The sequence below is a fragment of the Stomoxys calcitrans genome, chromosome 4 (assembly GCF_963082655.1).
Source record: "Stomoxys calcitrans chromosome 4, idStoCalc2.1, whole genome shotgun sequence".
In the NCBI taxonomy this organism is placed as follows: domain Eukaryota; kingdom Metazoa; phylum Arthropoda; class Insecta; order Diptera; family Muscidae; genus Stomoxys; species Stomoxys calcitrans.
Window position 1 is genome coordinate 142,059,270 of NC_081555.1, and position 26,419 is coordinate 142,085,688.

Consider the following 26,419-nt stretch of genomic DNA (forward strand, 5'->3'; position numbering starts at 1 on the left):
GATGAACATCAGCAAGATTATGGAAAGAAAAATTTGCTAGAAATGCTATGAAATAAGGATGGGTATTTGGGACGTATCAGCATGTCTTAGAAAACTGAAATGTGTTAGACAAGTTGAAGGATTAAATGGAAAATTTAAGTTTTATGGAAAAAAGGAAGATTTAAACAAAAACTAGTGAATACAAGGTGAGAGAAGTTTTTTGAATTATGCATCCTCCACCATAGGATGGGTATTCGTAAGGGGGGAGCGGACCCTCCCCCTTATCAAAAAAGTACTACCCAAAAATAAAAGTGGACCGATCGGGATGATATGGGACTCTAATGAAAAGCATTCAGGAGTAGAGAACGAATTTCATATTAAAAATGGGGTCCAAGTAACTGGTGGGCCGCCCCAACCCCAAAACCCCCTAAAATAGTTTTCTTTTTTGATAATCATGACAATATGGGACTCAAATGAAAGGTATTCGGGAGTAGATTGCGAATATGGTCAGGAAGGAGAAATAGGCTTTATAGTTTGTTGATTTCGGAAGGGGGCGGACCCTCCCCCTATATACCCAAAAACACCGCCCAAAATCAAAAGTGTACCCATCGGGACAATATGGGTATCAAATGAAAGGTATTGGAAAATAGAATACGAATATGGTATAAAAATTTGGATCTAAGTACCCATCGGGCCGCCCCAACCCCAAAAATTCCCCCAAACAGATATATTGGGCGTTAATGTCAATATGGGCGTCAAATTAAAGGTATTTGGGAGTAGATTACGAATCTGGCTTACAAAATCAGATCGAAGTATAGGGGGTCACCATACCCCCCAAAAACGCCTTGAATGGGCATATGACCCATTATGACTATATGGGACTGGTTTTTTTTTTGTTTGTCTGTGTAAGTTTGTCCGGAAGGAAACATAGGCTATATAATTTTTAGATATTGGAGGGGGGGGGGGGGGGGGGGCGGTCCCTCCCCCATACCCGAACAACGCCATCCAAAACCAAAAGTGGACCGATAGACACAATATGGGTATCAAATGAAAGGTATTGGAGAATAAAAAACGAATATCGTATTAAAATTTGGGTACAAGTGACCAGCGGGCCTGCCCAACTCAAAAATTCCTCTAAACAGATGTATTCAACGTTCATGTCAATATGGGCCTCAAATGAAAAGTACTCGACAGTAGGTTAAAAGTATGGCATAAAAAAAATAGGTCCAAGTAATAGAAGGTGGCCCCAGTCCCAAGTACCCCCAAATGAGCATATTAGTCGACCATGTCTATATGGGACTAAACTAAAAAGTATTTGGGAGTAGATTACGAATATGATATTAAAATTTGTGTTCAAGTCTAGGTGGCGCTTTTCCTTTTTTCCTTCCAAAAATAAGTCAAATAGGTTGATTGACCCATATGGGAGTCAAATGAAAGGTATTTGAGAATAGAAAACGAATTCGATATTTTTGGAGCCAAGTGTTTGGGGTTACGCCCTAAAGGACCGCCTAAACTGAACTTCATTTCCGATTATGGTCATGTGGAGCTCAAATCAGCGTTATTTGGGAGTAAATTACGAATTTGATATCTATTTTCTGGGCAAAGTGCCGGTGGCAGCCCCAGCCCCAAAACACCCTCCTAACAGTTCATATTTACCGACCATGGCAATGTGAGGCTCACATTGAATGGATTTGGGAGTGCACCACGAATTTGATATCCATATTTGTGTCGAAATGTCTGATTGTCATTCCTCCCCTAAAAAGCACTTCTCATTACACTAATTTTCAAAACCAACTCGGAATGCGATTCGTTCGAATTTGGTTTTGCACTTTCATAGTCTTAACTAAAGATGGTTTCTATTGTTGGGGTCGGGGCCGTCCAAAATCCCCCAAATGGGTATATAGACCAATCACGATAATATAGAGCTCAAACGAAAGGTGCTTAAGAAAAACCAACGAATTTGATATCCAATTGAAGAGCCATGTACTTGGGGAAATGTCCCACCCGAAAATCAACTCCCTATTATATAAAAGCTATTTGATGTTTAAATTGATTGATTTTCGGGACATAGTCCCTGGAGTCCATCCCACCCTCAAAAAGAATTTATTTACCCATCATGCCATTATGGGGCTCATATAAAATGTATTTGAAAGTAGAGCACGAAGCGTATATTTACATTAAGGGCCAAGTGTCTCTCTAAACCAGAAATATTTACCAATACGATAATATAGGACCCAAAAGAAAGGTATTTGGGAGTGGAGTAAAAATTTACCCAGGAACCGCGAAGAGACACACTTCTCACACATCAATGGAAGCTTTTCGATTCAAGTTTAAACTCAATGATAAGGGAATTTTTTTATAGCCGAGTCCGATTGCGGTGCCGCAGTGCTACATCTCTTTGTAGAGAATTTTTTACATGACTATGCATGAGGATCACCACCGCTTTAGATTTTGTCCGATATTATCGCCAGAATTTGAATGCAGGCGTTCAGCGTTATAGGCGGACTTAGGCTACAGTGGCACGTATTCGATATACACATTCAGGGCGAAGTGTCCCAGCTCTAAATGATATTAGAGAATTCTCTAGAGAAGGTGCAGGGAGCGGGCCAGGTTCGGCTAGTTATAAAGGGTGATTTTTTTGAGGTTAGGATTTTCATGCATTAGTATTTGACAGATCACGTGGGATTTCAGACATGGTGTCAAAGAGAAAGATGCTCAGTATGCTTTGACATTTCATCATGAATAGACTTACTAACGAGCAACGCTTGCAAATCATTGAATTTTATTACCAAAATCAGTGTTCGGTTCGAAATGTGTTCATTCACCGTTCAGCGATGAGGCTCATTTCTGGTTGAATGGCTACGTAAATAAGCAAAATTGCCGCATTTGGAGTGAAGAGCAACCAGAAGCCGTTCAAGAACTGCCCATGCATCCCGAAAAATGCACTGTTTGGTGTGGTTTGTACGCTGGTGGAATCATTGGACCGTATTTTTTCAAAGATATTGTTGGACGCAACGTTACGGTGAATGAACACATTTCGAACCGAACACTGATTTTGGTAATAAAATTCAATGATTTGCAAGCGTTGCTCGTTAGTAAGTCTATTCATGATGAAATGTCAAAGCATACTGAGCATCTTTCTCTTTGACACCATGTCTGAAATCCCACGTGATCTGTCAAATACTAATGCATGAAAATCCTAACTTCAAAAAAATCACCCTTTATATACTCTTGATCGTCATGTCATTGTAAGTCGATTTAGCCAAATCCGTCCGTCCGTCTGTCTGTCGAAAGCACTCTAACTTTCGAAGGAGTAAAGCCAGCCGCTTGAATTTTTGAACAAATATTTTTTATTAGAGTAGATGGGTTGGGATTGTAAATGGGCCATATCGGTCCATGTTTTGATATAGCTGCCACATTAACCGATCGTGGGTCTTGACTTCTTGAGCCTCTAGAAGGCGCAATTCTTAATCGATTTGACTGAAATGTAGCATGAGGTGTTTCGTTATGACTTTCAACAACTGTGCTAAGAATAGTTTAAATGGGCCTATAACCTGATATAGCTGCAATATAAACCGATCCGGGGCCTTGACTTCTTGAGACACTAGAGGGAGCAATTATTATCCTATTTAGCTGAAATTTTGCATAAGGTCTTTTATTATGACTTCTAACAACATGGCTAAGTTTGGTTCAAATCGGTACATAACCTGATATAGCTGCCATATAAACTGATCTGGGGTCTTGACTTCTTGAGCCACTAGAGGGCGCAACTATTATCCAATTTTGCTGAAATTTAGCATGAGGTGTTTTGTAATGACTTCCAACAACCGTGCCAAATATGGTTGAAATCGGTCTATATTTAGCATGAGATGTTTTGTTATGTCTTTCAAAAACTGCCCCAAATATGGTTGAAATCGGTCCATATCCTGGTATATCTATTATATAAACTGATCTTGGGTCATGACTTCTTGAGCCTCTAGAGGACGCTATTTTCATCCGATTTGACTAAAATTTTGCACGAAGTATTTCATTACAACTACTGTGTTAAGTATGATTCAAATCGGTTCATAACCTGATATAGCTGCCATATAAACCGATCTGGGATCTTGACTTCTTGAGTCACTAGAGGGCGGAATTATTATCCAATTTAGCTGAAATTTAGCATGAGATGTTTTGTTATGACTTTCAACAACTGTGCCAAATATGGTTGAAATCGGTACATAACTTCATATAGCTGCCATATAAACCGATCCGGGGTCATGACTTCCTGAGCCTCTACAGCGAGCAATTCATATCCGATTTTGTTGAAATTTAGCATGACGTGTTTTGTTATGACTTCCAACAACTTTGCTAGGAATAGTTCAAATCGGTCCATAATCTGGTATAGCTGCCATATAAACCGATCTGGGGTCTTGACTTCTTGAGCCACTAGAGGGCGCAATTATTATCCGATTTAGCTGAAATTTAGCATAAGGTGTTTTGTTATGACTTTTAACAACTGTGTCAAATATGGTTGAAATCGGTCCATATCCTGGTATAGCTGTCATATAAACCGATCTGGGATCTTGACTTCTTGAGCCTCTAGAGAGCGCAATTCTCATCCGATTGGGCAGAAATTTTGTACAACGGCTTCTCTCATGACCTTCAACATACGTGTCTAATACAGTCTAAATCGATCAATAGCTTGATACAGCTCCCATTAAAAACCTATCTCCCGATTTTGTTTCTTGAGCCCCTACAAGGCGCAATTCTTATCCGAATGAACTGAAATATTACACAATGACTTTTACAAAGTTCAGCATTTATTTATGGTCCGAATCGGACTATAACTTGATAAAGCTCCAATAGCATAACAGTTCTTATTCAATATTCTTTGTTTGCCTTAAAAGAGATACCGCGCTTAGAACTCGACAAATTGGATCCATGGTGGAGGGTATATAAGATTCAGCCCGGCCGAACTTAGCATGCTCTTACTTGTTTTTTTCCTAAAATAATTCCCATTCCCATTGCCTTTGTCTTTCAACTTTCAAGAGATTAGTTATCGACAAGCCATTTAAAAAGCCATGTTCTCATTCGCACATGGCTAAGTGCTATAGGATTTTTTTTTTTAATTTGTTCCTCCACAAAACGTTTGGACTGTTAACATCATCATACACTAGGGTAGGGGTGCCCATAGGCCATAGAAATTTGGTTTGGGAAAATCATCACCATCATCTCAAATTCCTGTTGTTATGTTGAAAAATTCCAAAACGTTTGTTTTACTATTAACACACAAACAAAGTGTTAAAAATATCAACTACAAACATAAGGGACCAATTTTATTAGTTTTTTTTTAATTCCTGGGTTCTACCAAAAAAAAATCATCAACAAATTTGATAAGAAGACTCACACGTAAAGGCCATATGGTATATGGTCAGAACCTTTTCTTCTTCTTTGGCCAGTAACTTGTGTAACTCTATACACCACAGATGTTCTTATGCAGTTGTAAAGTGAGTGACCACTTATCCCAAAAAAAAACTAGTTTTTTTCTAACCCATTTACAACTTTAGAGGTCTTTGTAGGTTCTTTTGGGTTTCGGTTTTTTTTCTTTAATTTTTTTTCCGTTTTGTATTCTTGTTATAGATATTGGACTTCATTCAAGCTATGTAGTCTTCACGTTTGTTATGTGACTTCATTAAAAATTCTTTTATTTACTTCAGAGACACACATGAGGTGATGTGTGGGGGGGAAACCAAAACTAAGGTGAAAGAATGACAAATGTTTTATTTTATGGTGTATTGACACAAATGTTCATTGAGTTGCATTTAATAATGCATTTCTGTTTCGATTACAAAAACAAAACGAAAGAAATTTCCATATTTTCTACATTTTGATGTCATTTTTTTTATTTTGTATTTCCTGGCTTGGTACCATCAACCCAAGTCCCAAATACCTGCAGAGTATGGGTTACTTGTTTATGGAAAACACGTTCCACATTGGGAAGGGTAATTAAATTACAATTAAAATTGTTTTGTCAACACCAAGTTGGAGAAAGGAGTTAAGAATATTTGAAGTTTGTAGAAGGCGCTGCAAAAAATGACAACAATAGAAGTAAGTTGGGTAAGGTTGAAAAGAGGGTGAGGATATTTATACGCTCCATGCCACTATGGACATACACTAAAGCCAGTAATCGGCTTTTTGTGCGCTCTGAATATTAAGAAGTAAAAGGGTGTTAAGTTCAGCCGGGCCGAACTTTGGATACCCACCACCTCGGGTATATATGTAAGCCACCTTTTATCATAATCATGTGAAAAATGCTTAATTTATGCCCCAATAGCAAATTGCAAATTTTGCCCATGAACATTCCATTAAGGAACAGGGGCAAACTTCTCACATATCAATGAGTACAGTCCGATTCAAGTTTAGGCTCAATGATAAGGGGCCTCCTTTTTATAGCCGAGTCCGAACGGCGTGCCGCAGTGCGACACCTTCTTGGGGAAAAGTTTTACATGGCATAGTACCTCACAAATGTTGCCAGCATTAGGAGGGGAAAACCATCGCTGAAAATTTGTTCTGATAGTCTCGCCAGGATTCGAACCCAGGCATTCAGCATCATAGGCGGACATGCTAACCTCTGCGCTACGGTGGCCTCCAGTATGCCCCAATAGCAGCTTATCGAAATATGGCCCCATTTGGACCAAATTCGACAAGGATATGGAGAGGTCTAATAAGTACAAGTCATTGTTCAATTTTGTAGAAGAAACTATTGGTCTTTTTGGTAGCCATATCCAAATATTGACCGATCTGAACCATATAAGACACGGATACCGAAAAGCCTAACATAAGTCACTAAGATCGGTCTATATGGCAGCTATATCCAAATCTGTACCGATCTGGGCCTAATTGAAGAGGACTGTCGAAGGGCCTAACACAACTCCCTGTCCCGAATTTCGGCAATAAATGCGTCTTTTATGGGTCACAAACCATAAATCGTGTGATCGGTCAATATGACAGCTATATCCAAATCTGAACCGATCTGGGCCAAATTGCAGAAAGATGTTGAAGAGCCTAACGCAACTCATTCTCTCAAATTTCGGCGATATCGGACCAAAAATGCGCCTTTTAAGGGCCCAAGACCTTAAGTCGAAAGATCGGGATATATGGCAGCTATATCCAAATCTGGACCGATCTGGGCCAAATTGCAAACAGATGTCAAAAAACTTAACGGAACTCACTGTCCCAAATTTTGGAGAAATTGGTTTATAAGAGCGCCTATTATGGGTCTAAAACCTTAAATCGAGAGATCGGACTATATGGCAGCTATATCCAAATCTGAACCGATCTAGGCCAAATTGCAGAAAGATGTTGAAGAGCCTAACGCAACTCATTCTCTCAAATTTCGGCGATATCGGACAAAAAATGCGCCTTTTAAGGGCCCAAGACCTTAAATCGAAAGATCGGGTTATATGGCAGCTATATCCAAATCTGGACCGATCTGGGCCAAATTGCAAAAAGTTGTCAAGGAACCTAACGGAACTCACTGTCCCAAATTTTGCCAAAATCAGACAATAAATGCGCCTTTTAAGGGCCTAAGACCTTAAATCGAAAGAGCGGTCTATAGGGCAGTTATATCCGAATCTGAAACGATCTGGGCCAAATTGAAGAGGGCTGCCAAACAACTCCCTGTCCCGAATTTCGGCGACATCAGACAATAAATGTGCCTTTTATGGGTCCAAAACCTTAAATCGAGAGATCGGTCTATATGGCAGCTATATCCAAATCTGAACCGATCTAGACCAAATTGAAGAAGGATGTCAGAGGGCCCAACACAACTCCGTGTTCCGAATTTCGGCGAAATCGGACCATAATTGTGCCTTTTATGGGTCCAAAACCTTAAATCGAGAGATCGGTCTATATGGCAGCTATATCCAAATCTGAACCGATCTGGGCCAAATTGAAGAGAGCTGTCGAAGAGCCTAACGCAACTCACTGCCTCAAATTTCGGCGAAATCGCGCAATAATTGCGCCTTTTAACGGCCCAAGACCTTAAATCGAGAGATCGGTCTATATGGCAGCTATATCCAAATCTAAACCGATATAGACCAAATTGAAGTGGGATGCCGACTGTAAAAATGTTGGGACTCACTGTCCCAAATTTCAGCAAAATCGGATAATAAATGTGTCATTTATGGGCCTAAGAACCTAAATCGGCGAATCGGTCTATATGGGGGTTATATCAAGAAATAGTCCGATATAGTCCACCTTCAAACTTCAGGTGGACAACCTTCAGTCTCTCAGCATGTTTTCCGATTAGACAGTGACCTGTCATAACGGACACTATGACTGAGACATCTGTTCTAGCCAGTGATAGCAAAACGGTAGACCTCTTCAAGTCTAGATTAGGCCACATAGTTTTGGAATGCTCACAGCCCCCTTCTTGTGACCATCTATCATTCGTTGGCCTTCGGGCCTGGTCCTGAAACCTTAGCTGATATGTCGCTAGAGGCATGCCCACAGATTCCAGTATTCCTGGATTGTGTTGGGTAGTTCCTAGTCTCGCAAGCTCACCCGCTTTACAATTCCCTGGGATACCTTTGTGGCCCGGCACCCAGAGCAGTTGAATTTTGAACTGTTCAGCCATCTCGTTGAGAGATCTGCGACAGTCGAGGGCGGTTTTTGTGTTCAGAAATACATTCTCCAGGGATTTAATGTCTGTCTGAGAAGATATTTCTGCCAATCGTGGTAAGGACATTACATCTAAGCCATTCCACCACTTCTTTTATTGCTAGGATCTCTGCTTGATACACACTGCAGTGGTCGGGTAACCTTTTCGATGTGACCAGTTCTAGATCTTTAGAGTAGACCCCAAAGCCCACCTGGTCGTCTAGTTTGGAACCATAGGTAAAGAAGTCAATGCAACTTTTATTACCAGGGATATCGCAGTTCCAATCGGTTCTATCTATATAAGGTTATGAACCCATTTGAACCGCACTTAGCACAGTTGTTGGAAGTCATTACCTAACGATATGTACAAAATTTCAGCCAGACCGAATAAAATTGCGGCCTCTAGAATCTCAAGAAGTCTAATTGGGAGATCGGTTTATGTGGCAGCTTTATCAGGTTATGAACTGATTTAGACCATACTCGACCAAATCCGATAAGAATTGCTCACTATAGGGGCTCAAGAAATCAATACCCAAGATGGTTTTGAGTAAGCAGCTATATCGAAACATGGACCGATTAGGCCCATTTTCAATCTCAACTGACCTACACTAATAAGAAGTATTTGTGCAAAAGTTGACGTAGTTTCGACAGACAGACGAAAGAACGGACAGAAGGTCGGACATCGTTCGACCGACTTAATTGTCATAACAATCAAGAATATATTCACTTTATGCAATCATAGACATGCGTCTTCGAGATCTCACACACGGAATGGCGAAATAAGTATACCCCCCTCCTATGGTGGAAGGTCTAAATATCCCACTCTTTGACACATCTTTTCATTTGAGTACAATATATTCTCGTTCGTCCTACATGACAGTTTGGTGTCGTTTTTTTTTTTTTTTTTTGGAAGGAAGAGGGGAGTAGTCCTTTCTTGTCGCGATCTACATGTCCTGCTGAACGAAAGGACGGTAGGACATGAGCCACATACTTGAATCCTGATGGAACTACACATCCTGTTGAAGGGTATTTAGTAGGTCGGCCGGTCTCAGTCTCCCAAGTCCCAAATGTGTATACGTGATTCGTAGTCAACTCCCAAAGATCTGTCATTTGATACCCAGTTTGTGACGTTGGTCATTCATGCCTCAAACACCTTGGACCAAATTCTTAAAACAAATGTGTAATGAACTTCCAAACACCTTTCATTTGATACCCACATTGTCCCAATCGGTAAAAATATCCTGTTGAGGGGTTTTTGGGGAGGGTGGGGAGGCCTCTGAGACACCTAGGAATAATGGTTGTTTGTCAGATTTGTACTCTGCTTTAAATACCTTTCATTTGATACCCATCTTGTCCAAAGCGGTAAAAGTGTCCTGTTTGGGGATTTTTTGGGGGGTGGAGGACCCCTAAGACATCAAGGAATACATTTTTATGTCAGATTTTAATTTTATTTTAAACACCTTTCATTTGATACCCATATTGCCCAAAGTGTTAAAAGTGTCTTGGGGGTGGTGTTTTTTGGGGTGTGGAACACCCCGACACTAAGGTTTACATTTTTATGCCATGTTCGTACTCTACTCTTAAATACCTTTCATTTGATACCCATATTGTCCTAGTCGGTAAACATGTCCGTTCGCGTGGGTTTTGAGATGGGGCGTCCCCCCACGATAGTTGACCCCAAAATTTTATACAAATTTCGTGTTTTTGGGGTACTATAAGGTGGCATGCAAAATTTCTTTTAAATCGGTGCACTCATCTCCGAGATCTGGCTTTTTTAAAAATTGCGTCCTCTCCCCCTTCGGATATCAAAAAATGTAGTACCCTATTTTCACCGGAGTGCCTTCTCTGCACGCTTCTGGTCCGAGCCGGGATTAAAAAGAACCCCAGACTCCGATCTGTCGACAAAGGGTCTAATGCCCATAAATGCTTTATTTTTTAGCCGATTTCACTGAAATTTGAAACAGTGATTAGTTTTAGGCCTACCAACATCTGACCCAAATATAGTTCAGATCGGACTCCATAGATATAGCTGCCATAAAGACCGATCTCCGTATAAAGGGTCTGAAGCCCATAAAAGCTTTATTTCTTAACCGATTTTGCTGAAATTTGAAGCAGTGGGTTATTTTAAGCCTCCCGGAATCTGACCTAAGGATGGTTCAGGTTGGAATATATTTAGATATAGCTGCCATATAGACTGATCTTCCGATAAGGGGTCTGAAGCCAATAAAAGCTTTGTTTCTTAACCGATTTCGCTGAAATTTGAAGCAGTGATTAGTTTTAGGCCCACCAATATCTGACCTAAATATCGTTCAGGTCGGACTATATTTAGATATAGCTGTCGTATAGACCGATCTGCCGATAAAGGGTCCGAAGCCCATAAAAGCTTTATTTATTATCCGATTTCGCTGAAATTTGAAACGGTGGGTTATTTTAAGCCTCCCGGCATCTGACCTAAGGATGGTTCAGGTTGGAATATATTTAGATACAGCTGCCATATAGACCGATCTCCGGATAAAGGGTCTGAAGCCCATAAAAGCTTTATTTCTTAACCGATTTTGCTGAAATTTGAAGCAGTGAGTAGTTTTAGACCTCCTAACATAGTATCCAAACATGGTTCAGATCGGACTATATTTAGATATAGCTGCCATATAGACTGATCTCCCGATAAGGGGTCTGAAGCCCATAAAAGTTTTATTTTTTAACCGATTTCGTTCAAATTTAAAACAGTGATTAGTTTTAGGCCCACCAATATCTGACCTAAATATCGTTCAGATCGGACTATATTTAGATATAGCTGCCGTATAGACCGATCTGCCGATAAAGGGTCTGAAGCCCATAAAAGCTTTATTTATTATCCGATTTCGCTGAAATTTGAAACGGTGGGTTATTTTAAGCCTCCCGGCATCTGACCTAAGTATGGTTCAGATCGGACTTTATCTAGATATAGAAGTCATATAGACTGATGTACCGATAATGGGTCTGAAGCACATAAAAGCGTTATTTTTTACCGATTTTGCTGAAATTTGAAGCAGTGATTAGTTTTAGGCCCACCAATATCTGACCTAAATATCGTTCAGATCGGACTATATTTAGATATAGCTGCCATATAGACCGATCTGGCGATAAAGGGTCTGAAGCCCATAAAAGCTTTACTTTTTATCCAATTTCGTTTAAATTTGAAACAGTGCGTAGTTTAAGGCCTCCCAACATAAGACACAAATATGGTTCTGATCACACTATATGTAGATATAGCTGTCATCTAGACCGATCTGCTGATAATGGGTCTGAAGCCCATAAAAGCTTTATTTATTACCTGATTTCTCTGAAATTTCTTCTATCATTGCACAACCCAATATCATTTTCCTAGTAATTTTTTCGTTTTTCCTTTCAATATGGTCAATTGCCTTGAATTCAATTATACCAACATGCATAACAAATATTTAAAAAAAAATTTAACCATTACAAAATACAAGAAACAAAACCAATTCGTTACACACTCCCCCAATTGTTCAATAAATCATACAATTGATGATATTTTGCGTAATAAAAACTAATAGAACATGTTACACCAACCCAACCTCAAACCGTTGTCTAAGCAAACAATTAAAAAAACAGAACCAGAACCAAAATCAAATAGACATTTAAACCATAACCACTATGTATGAATAACTAGAAACTGAAGAAAAAAAACAACAACAACCAGACTAAATATTAGACTTACGAAAAGTTCCGCTGTGTATAATTTTCTAATGGTGGAACTTAAAATCGAATGGAACCAGTTTTACAATGTTCAAATGATGTTGAAATTGTTCTAATTGAGTTTTACTTAATGTCAACTTTGGCCCCAAATTACTAGAAAAACACAGAACTAAGCCAAACATTACACATAAGCCCCGGCATGCAGCAAACACTTCAGCATAGTACTCGTACTCGTACTCGTACTCTTTTACTCATTTTGTAAGCCTGTCTGATGTCTAGCTGGGGGGGGACTCAATTTTTATGGAAAAAAAATTGAACTGTGCTTTTAAGTTGACGCTTCATTGATTAAGTAGCTCTTAACAAAAAACTAGGTACTATTAGAAATGAACGATTAGAGGAAGTAGAAGGGAAGAAATAATGAATGAATGAATGAGTGACAGTAGTTCTTAAATCTTGTAAGTACAACTGGCAGTTAGACAAGGCAGATTGTTTGTACAGGAGTCAGAATGAAGTCTGGAAATTCTACCAAAGAATTAAACATCAAACCGATGGCTTTGGTGCAGGCACATCCTCCTGCAGAGACAAAGAAGGAAATCTGGTAACTGACACAGATGACATGCTGAGGATATGGAAAGAACATTTTACCCAACTGCGTGCCCGATGTTGGCGGCGAAGAGGATACCGCAGAACCAATGCCTGATGATGGTATAGAATGTTTACCTCCTAGTCAGAATGAGGTCCAAGTAGCAGTGACCCGACTAAAGAAAAACAAGGCAGCAGGAGCCGACGGGTTACCCGCATAACTATTTAAAACCGGAGGCGAAACGCTGATAAGGCGTATGCATCAGCTTATCTACGCAATCTGGCTAGAAGAACGCATACCCGATGATAAGAACCTCAGCATTCTATAAGCCGTACACAAGAAGGGAGACAAGACGGAATGTGCCAACTACAGAGGAATAAGTCTCCTCCCCATCGCATACAAGATACTCTCGAGCGTACTGTGTGAAAGATTAAAACCTAAAGTCAATGAGATAATTGGGCCCTATTAATGCAGCTTTAGACCTGGGAAATTCAACCTAGACCAGATATTCACACTGCGCCAAATCCTGGAAAAGACCCGATAAGGACAAACACTCTTTGTTGACCACAAAGCTGCTTTGGATTCCCCCTTTGCGTTCAACGGTATTTTAAGCCATGTCTGAGTTTGGTATCCCTGCATAAGACTCTGCAGGATGACACTTGCTGATAGACGCGTTCCTCAATAAGAATAGGAAAGAATCTCTCCGAACCATACCAAACAAGGTTTTAGACAAGGAGACAGCCTATCGTGTGATCTCTTTAATATCCAGCTGGAGAAGATTATACGAGATGCAGATGTGAATAGATATGGCCCATTAATCACAAGAGAACAAATGTTACTCGCCTAAGCCGACGACATCGATATCATAGGTCGATAACCGGAAGTAGTAACTGCAGCCTTTGAAAGAATCGAAAGAGAGTCAGTGAAAATGGGTCTGGCAGTAAATGGAGATAAGACGAAGTGGATGGTTTCAACTCCCAAAAAGCCTTCCACAACCGAGCAGATAAAGAAAATGGAGAAAGTTGGGAACCACTACTTTGAGATAGACAGTAACTTTATCTTCCTCGGCACCGCCGTAACCGAAACAAATGACACCAGTTTTGAGATTAAGCGAAGAATTAGTTTAGAAAAAAGAAGCGGTTTAGAAACAAGGCCACCTCTCGACAGACGAAGATTACACTATACAAGACACTGATACTACCCGTGGTTCTGAAACATGGTTAGTTGTGAAAGCAGATGAGGCAGTACTTGGAGTATTTGAGAGAAAGATTCTTTGTAAAATATATGGACCAGTTTGCGTTAATGGAGAATAAAGGCGTCGAATGAACCACGAGCTGTATGAGCTGTATGACGACGATAGCATAGTTGTACGCATTAAAATACAACGGCTGCGTTGGCTAGGTCATGTTGTCAGAATGGATGAAGAAGCTCCAGTAAAGAAGTATTTTGAAGGCAAACATGGTGCTACACGTAAACCGGGAAGACCAAAAGCCCAATGGAAAAATCAAGTTGTAGGAGACAACTCAAAACTTGGTGTCAAAGATTTTAGAATGAGCGCGGAAGATTGAGGCGCTTGGAACGCTATTCTACGTTCGGCTAGTGGAACAAATATTGTGACATAGCCAATTAAAGTAAAGCAAGTTTGGTACCCTATAGGTAATTGAGACAAAAATCATAGAAAGACAGATCAACAAACAGACACGAGGAATAGAAATCCCTCCATATTTTATATCACATCCAAGTTAGACACAAATGCTGGCAAACTTCTATTGAAATACATAAAACCGGTATTTAAATGTGCTTTGCATGACCTATGGTCACCCTATTGCTGTAGGGTATTCATACAGTAGTCAAAATGAAATATGGAAATACTTACAGCAGACATATATCAACATCATCACCATTGCCACCAACGAAGTCGTCATTATTTATAACCAAAAAAAAAACACAAATCATTATGATCAACACCCTAACAAATGATGATGATGATCATCATCATCATCGACCAACATTGACGCCAACATAAATTTCAAGAGCCAGACCAAATTTGAACAAAAAACTCAACTCAACTCGACTATTTCGAAATTCCAGCTTTCCGAAATGTCATTCACAAAATTTTTATTTTGTAAAATTTGTCTACACTTCAATGTAACCGCCGCAGATGAGAAGATGATGTATTATTCTGCTATTAAAATTTTAAGTGCGTGGAAGCACACAATTTGCCATCATTCGGTTTTAAATCAATGCCACTTTGGTTTGGAATTGATGTTAATCCACTTCACATTTAAATACAAAAAAAATTTTTTTTTAGTAAAAAAAATTGGTTGCATTAGACAGTGACGCCTACACCACAAAAATGCCTATTTGAATATTCGTAAAAACAAATTCAATGGAATTCAATTTTTTTTTTAATTCCATTTAAATGTTGATTTAAAGTTTCATCAGATAAATTTGTTTGCTATAAAAATCGTATCTAATTAATCGATTTTCATCCGCAGAGCGCAAATTAATTCCATTCATTTAAAATTCCATTTACACTGAGGTGTGGAGTTTTTAAGACTTTTTTTAAAGCCCAAAGGGGGCTAATATTTTGTTGTCAACCATTGGTGTTTGGTGATGGAAAATGGAATTCAATCCGTTAAATATCATCTCATTAACTATTATTGTAAGCCTAATGAGAAGATCAAACCAATGCCTTGGATTTTGTTATCGTTACAAAGTAAAAGGGTTTATGAAAAGCGAAAGATAAGAAAAAATATTTGGCGAATAAATTGTGAAGAATCCAAAACACATGGTCCCAAAATTGGTTATCGAAATCGATACCTTTCATTTGACCCACATATTGGCATGGTCGAAAAATTTTTACCCTTTGGGGGGTGTTTTGGGAAAGGGGTGATGCCCTAAATACATGGTCCTACATTTGGATATCAAATTTGTATTCTACTCTCAAATGCCTTTATTTGAGCCACATATTGCGATGGTCAGTAAAAAATTGCTGTTTGGGGGGTGTTTTGGGGAAGGGGTGGACCCCCTGAAACTTGGCCCCACAGTTGGATATCAGATTCGTATTTTACTCGCAAATACCTTTCATTTGAGTCCCATATTGCTATGGTCAGTAAATAAATAAGTTTGGGGGGGGGTTGGGGAAGGGGTGGACCCCCTAAATCTTGGCCCCATAGTTGGATATCAGATTCGTATTTTACTCGCAAATACATTTCATTTGAGTCACATATTGCCGTAGTCGGTAAATATGTCCGATTTAGGGGTGTTTTAGGGGTTGGGGTGGTCCCCAAATCAATTGGATATCAGATACGTTTTCTAATCTTAAATAGCTTTTATTTGCGTCCCATATTGTCGTGATTGGTGTATACACATATTTGGTAGGTTTTGGGATGGGGCGCCCACCCTGGGTACCCCATCCGAAATTTGGATACCAAATTTTTAATTGTAGGTTACTATGAGAGAGCACACAAAATTTCGCTTAAAAGCCACATTTATTATTCGATGTTGCTGAAATTTGGGACAGTGAGTTGTGCTAGACCCCTCGCAACCCTTCTCCAATTTGGCTTAGATCGGTCTAGATTTGGATACAGCTGACATATAGACCGATCGCTCGATTTAGGGTATGGACCATAAAAGCCACATTTATTATCCGATTTTGCCGAAATTTGGGACAGTGAGTTGTGTTAGACCCTCAACATACTTCTGCGATATGGCACAGATCGGTCCAGATTTGGATATAGCTGCCATATAGACCGATCTCTCGATTTAGGGTCTAAGACCCATAAAAGCCACATTTATTAACCGTTTTTGCTCAAATTTGGGACAGTGAGTTGTCTTAGGCCCTTCGCCATACGTCTGCGATGTGGCTCAGATCGGTCCAGATTTGGATATAGCTGCCATATACATTGATCTCCCGATTTAGAGTTTTGAGCCCATAAAAGGCGCATTTACTGTCCGATGTCGCCGAAGTTTGGGGCAGTGAATAGCATTAGGCCCTACGACATCCTTCGATATAGGCCGATCTCTCGATTTAAGGTTTTTGGCCCATAAAAGGCGCATTTATTGTCCGATGTCGCCGAAATTTGGGACAGTGAGTTAGGCTAAGACCTTCGACATACTTCTGACATATGACACAGATCGGTCCAGATTTGGATATAGCTGCCATATAGACCGATCTCTTGATTTAAGGTCTTGGGCCCAAAAAAAAAAACGCATTTATTATCCGATTTTGCTGAAATTTGGGACAATGAGTCAAGTCAAGCCCTTTGACATACTTCTGCAATATGGCTCAGATCGGTCCAGATTTGGATATAGCTGCCATATAGACCGATCCCTCGATTTAAGGTTTTGGGGCAATAAAAGGCGTATTTATGGTACTATTTTGCCTACATGTGGGACTGTGAGTTGTGTTAGACCCTTCGACATTTGTCTGAAATTTGGCCCAAATCGGTCCACATGTGGATATAGCTGCTATATAGGACGATGTCTAGATTAAAAGTCTTGACCCCATAAAAGGCGTATTTATTGTCCGATGTCGCCGAAATTTGGGACAGTGAGTTGTGTTAGACTCTTCGACATTCTTCTTCAATTTGGCCCAGATCAGTCCAGATTTGGATGTAGCTACCATATAGACCGATCTCTCGATTTAAAGTTTTGGGCCCATAAAAGGCGCATTTATTTTCCGATTTTCCAAAATTTGGAACAATAAGTTGTGCGAGCCCCTTCTGCATGCTTCTTCAATTTGGCCCAAATCGGTCCAGATGTGGATATAGCTGCTATATAGACCGATTTCTCGATTTAAGGTTTTGGGCCCATAAAAGGCGCATTTATTGTCATTTGGGACAGTGAGTTGTGTTAGACTGTTCGACAAACTTTTTCAATTTTGCTCAGATCAGCCCAGATTTGGATTTAGCTGCCATATAGACCGATCGCTCGATGTAAAGTTTTGGGCCCGTAAAAGGCGTATCTAGTATTCGATGGTTCAGATCGGTTTATTTTTAGATATACATAGCTACTAAGAAGTCCAATATTTTGTTATACACAACTAAACAATGACTCGTACTTGTTAGTATTTAATCCAAATCGGAATATATTTCGATATAGCTGCTATGGGGCATAAGGCATGCATTTTTTCACCGCATTTTGACGAAAGGTGGGTAAGATATATACCCGGATACCCACCACGGGTATCCACATACCCACCACAGATATCGAAACACCCACCACGTGTATCCAAATACCCACCATGGGTATCCAAATAACCACCACGGGTATCCAAATACCCACCACGGATATCCACATACCCACCACAGGTATCGAAACACCCACCACGTGTATCCAAATACCCACCACGGGTATCCAAATACCCACCACGGGTATCCAAATACCCACCACGGGTATCCAAATACCCACCACGGATATCCAAATACCCACCACGGGTATTCAAATACTCACCATGGGTATCCAAATACCCACCATGGGTATCCAAATACCCACCACGGGTATTCAAATACCCACCACGGGTATTCAAATACCCACCACGGGTATCCAAATACCCACCACGGGTATTCAAATACCCACCACGGGTATCCAAATACCCACCACGGATATCCAAATACCTACCACGGCTATTCAAATAACCACCACGGGTATTCAAATACCCACCACGGGTATCCAAATACCCACCACTGGTATCCAATTACCCACCACGGGTATTCAAATACCCACCATGGATATCCAAATACCCACCACGGATATCCAAATACCCACCACGGGTATCCAAAGTTCGGCCCGACCGACCTTAACGCCTTTTTAATTGTTTTTATTTATTTGGTGTTATGAAATTTTTGAAAGAAATATGTATTCAATTAAAATAAACAGTGGCAAATTCCTTTCTCGTTTTGCTATATTCAAATTAATATTAAGTGCTGAATGCGTAGGTGCCCACTTGTATTGGGATTACCATTGGCATTTTTGCAGAACATTTTTTTGTCTGGATATCCAACACAATTAAGAATAAAATTTATAAACTTTTGTGGCAAAGTGCCAATAATATAAATTATATGTTATGATTTAGCTTACCGCATAATTAGATTTAATAACAATTTAAGAAATATTTCGGTGCTTTACATACCTGGAAATAAGAAAAATAAAAAGAAATTGGTTTAATAACAAAACAAAAATTAAGAGAAAATTTATTCATTCTGCATTCAAATTTCAAAAAAATGTTTTTCCCAGCAAACATTTTTGTCAAAATATTGTTTCTTTAAAATTTGTTGAAGATTTTTTATTAGAAAATTTTGTTAACATTTTATACCAATTTCCCCCAAGTACTTGATTCTAACATTTTATATTAATTTAGTGTTTTTGGATCTTTTTGGATGGTGACAACAAAAATTCACTATAAACTGAGCTTCTTGCTTCACTGATATTTGACGTTTGTATTCTGCAGGTGAGATTAAATTTTTTTTTTAAATTTCTGTTATATGGCATGGTCATATTTTCCCTTTGACTTAGAAAGTTATTTAAGCGAGAAAGGATAAAACATTTTACCTTCATTGAATTGCCTCATTTTGTTTTTGTGCTACAGCAATTTTCCGATTTTTTGTTTCATAACAAATCATTCATGCCATTCTAATTGAATTTATTTATTACATTTCATTGAAATTGCTAATTATTTATAATAGTTGCTAACAATAAGCACGAGTTGCACCAAATGGCAATAGCACAAACAAAGCGAAACGATTAACAGAGAGGGACAACCTTCGCCCAAAAAACGGTTACAAATGCTACAACTTTTGTTTTATTTCCAGCTCATTTGTGATGTAAAGTAAGCCATAAATTATTGACCAGCCCAGGCCACAGCAGATCAATGACAGGAATTTCAAATTAAAAATCATAGTTCATTAATGTTTGGCTTGGTTGGTCGGCAGCTCGGTTCAGTTGGTGCGGTCGGTCAATCGATCAAATAGTTGTTACTTTCAATAAAAATGCAATTAATCATTGTGTGAAAAATGGCAAGATTTGTTACTATAAATATTAATAACTTTTGTAATAGTTTCTCGTTCTCGTTTTTATTAAAAGTTGAACATTTCATTTGGCCTCACACGTTCAAGTGTCACCATAATTGAATGACATTTGAAACATTTGTTAATAATTTGTTATAAAACCGCTTCAAGCTTACTTGGTGTGTGGGGTTACTCGCAAATATCACAAAGTGTTTGAATGGAATTCTTTCATGTTTTAAGTTTTATTTTTTGGAGTTAAAAAATAAAGTTTATTTTTCCGAAGAAAAATAAAAAAACAAGTAACAAGTAAAAGCGTGCTAAGTTCGGTCGGGCCGCATCTTATATACCCTCCACCATGGATTGCATTTGACAAGCTCTTTGAATGACTTTTTCAAATAGATAAACACCACCTCCGAAATAACAGGCAAATCGAGTAATAATAGCGCCCTCCAGCGGTTAAAAAAGTCGAACTGGGAGAACGGTTTATATGGCAGCTATATAAGGTTATATACCGATTTAGGAGATCGGTTTATATGGCAGCTATATAAGGTTATATACCAATTTAGACCATACTTGAAACAATTGTTGGAAGTCATACCAAAACGACATATGCAAAATTTCAAACATATTGGAGAAGAATTGCGCCCTCTAGAGGCCCAAGAAGTCTTATAGGGAAATGGGTTTATGTGGCGGCTCTATCAGGATATTGACTGATTTCGACTACACTTGACACAGTTGTTGCAAGTGAAAATAAAACACGTCATGCAAAATTTCGGCCAAATCGGATAAGAATTGCGCCCTCTAGAAGCTCAAGTAGTCAAGACCCAAGATTGGGTTATATGGCAGCTAAATCAGGTTATAGACCGATTTGAATAATACTTAGCACAGCTGTTGGAAAACCATAACGAAACACGTTATGCAAAATTTCACCTAAATCGAATAGGAAATGCGCCCCCTAGAGGCTCAAGAAGTCAAGACCCAAGATCGATTTATATGGAAGCTATATCAGTTTATTAACCGATTTAGACCATACTTGGCATAGTGATATCAAACCACCACTTGCAAAATCTCAGCCAAATCGGTTAAGAATTACACCCTCTAGAAGCTAAAGAAGTCAGGACCCAAGATCGGCTCATATGGCAGCTATATCAGGTTGTGGACTGATTTAGACTAAACTCAGCACAGTTGTTACGCGTCATACGAGATCATCTTATGCACTATTTCTGCCCAATCGGCTCCCCTCTAGAAGCTCAAGAAGTCAAGACCCAAGATCGGTTAATATGACAGCTATATCAGGTTATAGACCGGTTTGAACCATACTTAGCACAGCTGTTAGAAGTCATAACGAAATACGTCATGCAAAATTTCAGCCAAGTCGGATACGAATTGCGCCTTCTAGAAGCTCTAGAAGTCAAGACCCACGTGCAAAATTTCAGCCAAATCGGATAAGAATTTCGTCCGCTAGAAGCTTAAAATGTCAAGACCCAAGATCGGTTCATATGGCAGCTATATCAGGTTATGGACTGATTTGAATCATACTTAGCACAGCTGTTGGAAGTCATAACGAAACACGTTGTGCAAAATTTCAGCCAAATCGGATAGGAATTGCGCCCTCTAGAAGCTGTAGAAGTCAAGACCCTAGATCGGTTTATACGGCAGCTATATCAGTTTATTAACCGAGTTAGAACATACTGGGCACAGTTGCCGGAAGTGATACTAAAACACCACGTGCGAAATTTCAGCCAATTCGGATAAGAATTACGACCTCTAGAAGCTCAAGGAGTCAAGACACAAGATCGGTTTATATGGCAGCTATATCAGCAGCTACATAGTCAAATCGGGAGATCGATTTATATGGGAGCTATATCAGGTTATAGACCGATTTAGACCGTACTTAACACAGTTGTTGAAATTCTTAACGGAACACTTCATGCGAAATTTCAGCCAAATCGGACGAAAATTGCGGCTTCCAGGGGCTCAAGATGTCAAATCGAAAGATCGCTTCATATGGGAGCTATATCCAAATCTGAACCGATATGGCCAATTTGCAATTCTCGATGACCTACATCAATATTAAGTATTTGTGCAAAATTTTAAGCAGCTTACTTTACGCGTTCGACCGCTATCGGGATTTCGACAGACGAACGGACGAACGGACATGGCAAAATCGACTCAGAACGTGGAGACGATCTGGAATATATAAACTTTACAAACAAACAGAATGACTAGATTAGTATAACCCCTTCCTTTCGTGGTGGGTATAAAATGAATGTCGAAGGGTTTAACACAACTCACTGTCCAAATTTCAGTAAAAATGGACCATAAATGGCATTTATGGACACAAGACCTTAAATCGAGAGATGGGTCTATATGGCAGCTACATCCAAATCTGGATGTTTCGGCTGGGGTAAAATTTCGGCGACATCGGGCAATTAATGCGCCTTCTATGGGCCCAAAGCCTTGGATCGTGAGATCGGTCTATATGGCAGCTATATTCAAATCTGGACCGGTCTAGGCCAAATTGAAGAAGGACGTCGAAGAGCCTAACTAAACTCACTGTCTCAAATTTCAGCGACATCAGACAATAAATACGCCTTATATTGGTCCAAAACCTTAAATCGACAAATCGGTCTATATGGCAGCTATATCCAAATCTGGACCAATCAAGGCTAAATTGCAGAAAGATACCGAAGAGCCTAACCGAACTCACTGGCCTTAATTTCAGCGAAATCTTACAATAAATGTGGCTTTTATGGGCCCAAAACCTTAAATCAAGAGATGGGTTTATATGGCAGCTACATCCAAATCTGGAGCGATCTGGGCCAAATTGAAGAAGGATGTCGAATGCTCTAACACAACTCCCTGTCCCAAATTTCGGCGAAATCGGACCATTAAATGGCCTTTTATGGGCCCAAAACCTTAAATCAAGAGATCGGTCTATATGGGAGCTATATCCAAATCTGTACCGATCTGGGCCATATTGCAGAAAAATGTCGAAGAGCCTAACACCACTCACTGTCCAAAATGTCAGCGAAATAAGTTATTAAATGCGCCTTTTAGGTGCCCAAGGCTTTAAATCAAGAGATCAATCCATATGGCAGCTATATCCAAATCTGGACCGATCTGGGCCAAATTGATTGAAGTCGAAGGGCTTCGCACAATAAATATGGCTTTTATAGGCCCAGGACTTGAAATAGATAAATCGGTCCATATGGCAGCTTTATCCAAATCTGGACCTAACTGGACCCCTGCTGGGTACTGGGACACAAATTTTAATACCATATTCATTTTCTGGTCTCCAATACCTTTCATTTGATACCCTTATTGTACCCATCGGAGCACTTTCGGATATGGGTGGCGTCTTTAGGGTAAGGGGGAGGGTCCGCTTCTACCCGATATCCAAAAATTATATAGCCTATGTTTTCTTCCCAGCAAACGTATACAATCTATGAAAATTTTAAGAAAATCGGTTCAGACAAGTATAATATAGTCATAATGGGTCCAATGGCGTTTTTGAGGAGTGGCGTGACCTATAGTTTGATCTGATTTTGTATGCCAGATTCTAAATCTACTCCCGAATACCTTTTATTTGAGCCCCATATTGGAATGAACGCCCAATATATCTGCTTGGGTGAATTTTAGGGTTGGGGCGACTCGATGGGTACTTAGATCCAAATTTTTATACAATATTCGTATTCTATTTTCCAATACCTTTCATTTGATACCCATATTGTACCGATCGGTCCACTTTGGATTTTGGGTTGTGTTTTCGGGTAAAGGGGGAGGGTCCGTCCCCCTTCCGAAATCAACAAACTATAAAGGCTATTTCTCCTTTCTGACCATATTCGCAATCTACTCCCGAATACCTTCTATTTTAGGGGGTTTTGGGGTTGGGGCGGCTCCCCAGTTACTTGGACCCAATTTCTATTAAGAAATTCCTTCTCTACTTCTGAATTCCTTTCGTTTGAGTTCCATTTTATCCCGATCGGTCCACTTTTATTTTTGGATAGTACTTTTGTGGTATGGGGAAGGGTCCGTCCCCCTTTCGATAAAGAAAAATTATATACCCTATGTTTCCTTTCAGAACAACCTACAAAATATGTGAAAATTTCGATAAAATCGGTTCTGCTGTTTTCGAGTCTATATGGAACAAACAAACCGAGTCCGATATAGCCGTGATTGGCTTATGTGCCCATTTTGGGCATTTTTGTGGGGGTGGGGTGACCCCTTATACTTTGACATGAATTTGTATGCCAGATTCGTTATCTACAACCGCATACTTGTCATTTGATACCCATATTGTCCTTATCGCTCCACTTTTAATTTTGGGTAGAGTTTTTGGGGTAACGGTGGAGGGTCTGTCCCCTTCCGTTATTAATAAATTATAAAGCCTATTCCTACCTACAGACCATATTCGTAATCTATTCCTGAATACCTTTCATTTGAGTCCCATATTGTCATGATAGTAAAACAAAAACCTATTTTAAGGGGTTTTGGGACTGGGGCGGTACCGCCTAGGTACTTGGACCCATTTTTTTATTATGAAAAAAATTCGTTCTCTACTCTTGAATACCTTTCATTTGAATCCCATATTGTCCCGATCGGTCAACTTTTGTTTTGGGGTAGTACTTTTGGGGTAAGGGGGAGGGTCCGCCCCCTCCCTATATCAAAAAATTATATAGCCTATGTTTCCTTCCAGACCAACCTACACAATCTTTGAAAATTTCAAGGTAATCGGCTAAGCCGTTTTTGAGTCTATACGGAACAAACAAGAAGATAGGGTCGGATATAGATATGTCGATGTGTTGCAAACGGAACGATAAAATGAGTATACCCCCATGCTTCGTTGGTGCGCATTATAAATAGCCTGTATCTTGTTTTGCATGCGCAAAAAAGGGAGACTTTGGTATTTATGCAAATTTTTCTGGTGTTATCAAAGTGAGTAAAGTTTTAGGAATTAACCATGACTCACTATCTTTCCTCACATGCAAAACGACACGTTATGATGTTTCAGGCAATTTTTGTTTTTGTCAATTGTGTTATGAATTTCATCATAGTTTTGATATCATTAGATTGCTCATTCTAGTAATTGGGGGGAGTTGCTGCGAATCACAACACTGGCATGTGGTTGTGTGGTGAAAATGTTAAATGGTTAAAAAAAAACCAAGCAGAGATTAGCATTTCCGCCTATGACGCTGAGCGCCTGGGTACGAATCCTGGCGAGAACATGAGAGCAATGATAATCAGTGGTGGTTATCCCCTCCTAAGGCTGGCAAAATTTGCGAGGTACAGTACCAATTGAAAAGCTACTAAAAAACTGCATTTATAAAATTTACCACTGGGTTGTATGAGTGATATTAATTTTTGTTAAACACCATTAAAATGACTGTAACACAATGTTAAAAATTGATATGGAAACAATCAGATCATTGATTGTTAGATTAAAGAAGCTTGTTTTAGCTTATATAGGTAAATTACATGTGTGCAGCCTATTTGTGGAATAAACCAAGGTTTATATTTCAATTCGATATTTGGCCATACCTTATGATAACCGAATAGAGGTCACCGTAGCGCAGAACCATGTCCGCCTATGACGCTGAGCGCCTGGGTTCGAATCCTGGCGAGAACATGAAAACAATGATAATCAGTGGTGGTTATCCCCTCCTAAGGCTGGCGATATTTGCGAGTTACAGTACCAGTTGAAAAGTTGCTAAAAAACTGCATTTATAAAATTTACCACTGGGTTGTATGAGTGATATTAATTTTTGTTAAACACCATTAAAATGACTGTAACTCAATGTCAAAAATTGATATGGAAACCATCAGACCATTTATTGTTAGATTAAAGAAGCTTGTTTTAGCTTATATAAGTAAATTACATGTGTGCAGCCTATTTATGGAAAAAATCAAGGTTTATATTTCAATTTGATATTTGGCCATACCTAATGATAAGCCGAATGGAGGCCACAGTAGCGCAGAGGTTAGAATGTCCGCCTATGACGCTGTGCGCCTGGGTACGAATCCTGGCGAGAACATGAGAGCAATGATAATCAGCGGTGGTAATCCCCTACCTCTCTTTCTCTGGCGACATTAGCGAAGTACTGTAGCATTTGGTGTGGCAGACATGTAAAAACTTTTCCACAAAATTGCTGTCGCACTGCGGCACGCCGTTCGAACTTGGCTACAAAAAGAAGACCCCTTATCATTGAGCTTAAAATTGAGTACTCATTGATATGTGAGAAGTTTTTCACTGTTAATTGGCAAATTTGCATTTGCAATGATAAGACGAATTCCTAAACCTTAAATTATTTGTATAGATTAATTCATAGAAAATAATTTATACGAAATTTGCCTATAATATTATTTGCTATGAATATTGAAACCACCGTAGTTTGTTTTTATGTTTCTTTTATCGAAAAATCTATGCATATGAACTTTAAATCTCTGACCATTTCATGATTAAGTCGCTAGGTGTTTCCGCAGCTTCAAGAGCTTCATAGAGAAA

At 39.4% G+C, this 26,419-nt stretch overlaps 1 protein-coding gene across 2 annotated transcripts in view; it reads right to left on the reverse strand.

Annotated features, from left to right (window-relative positions):
* LOC106095672 (integrin alpha-PS1) overlaps positions 1-26,419 on the reverse strand; it is a 329,533-nt gene that overhangs the window by 274,166 nt on the left and 28,948 nt on the right. The gene's annotated exons all lie outside the window — the stretch shown is intronic.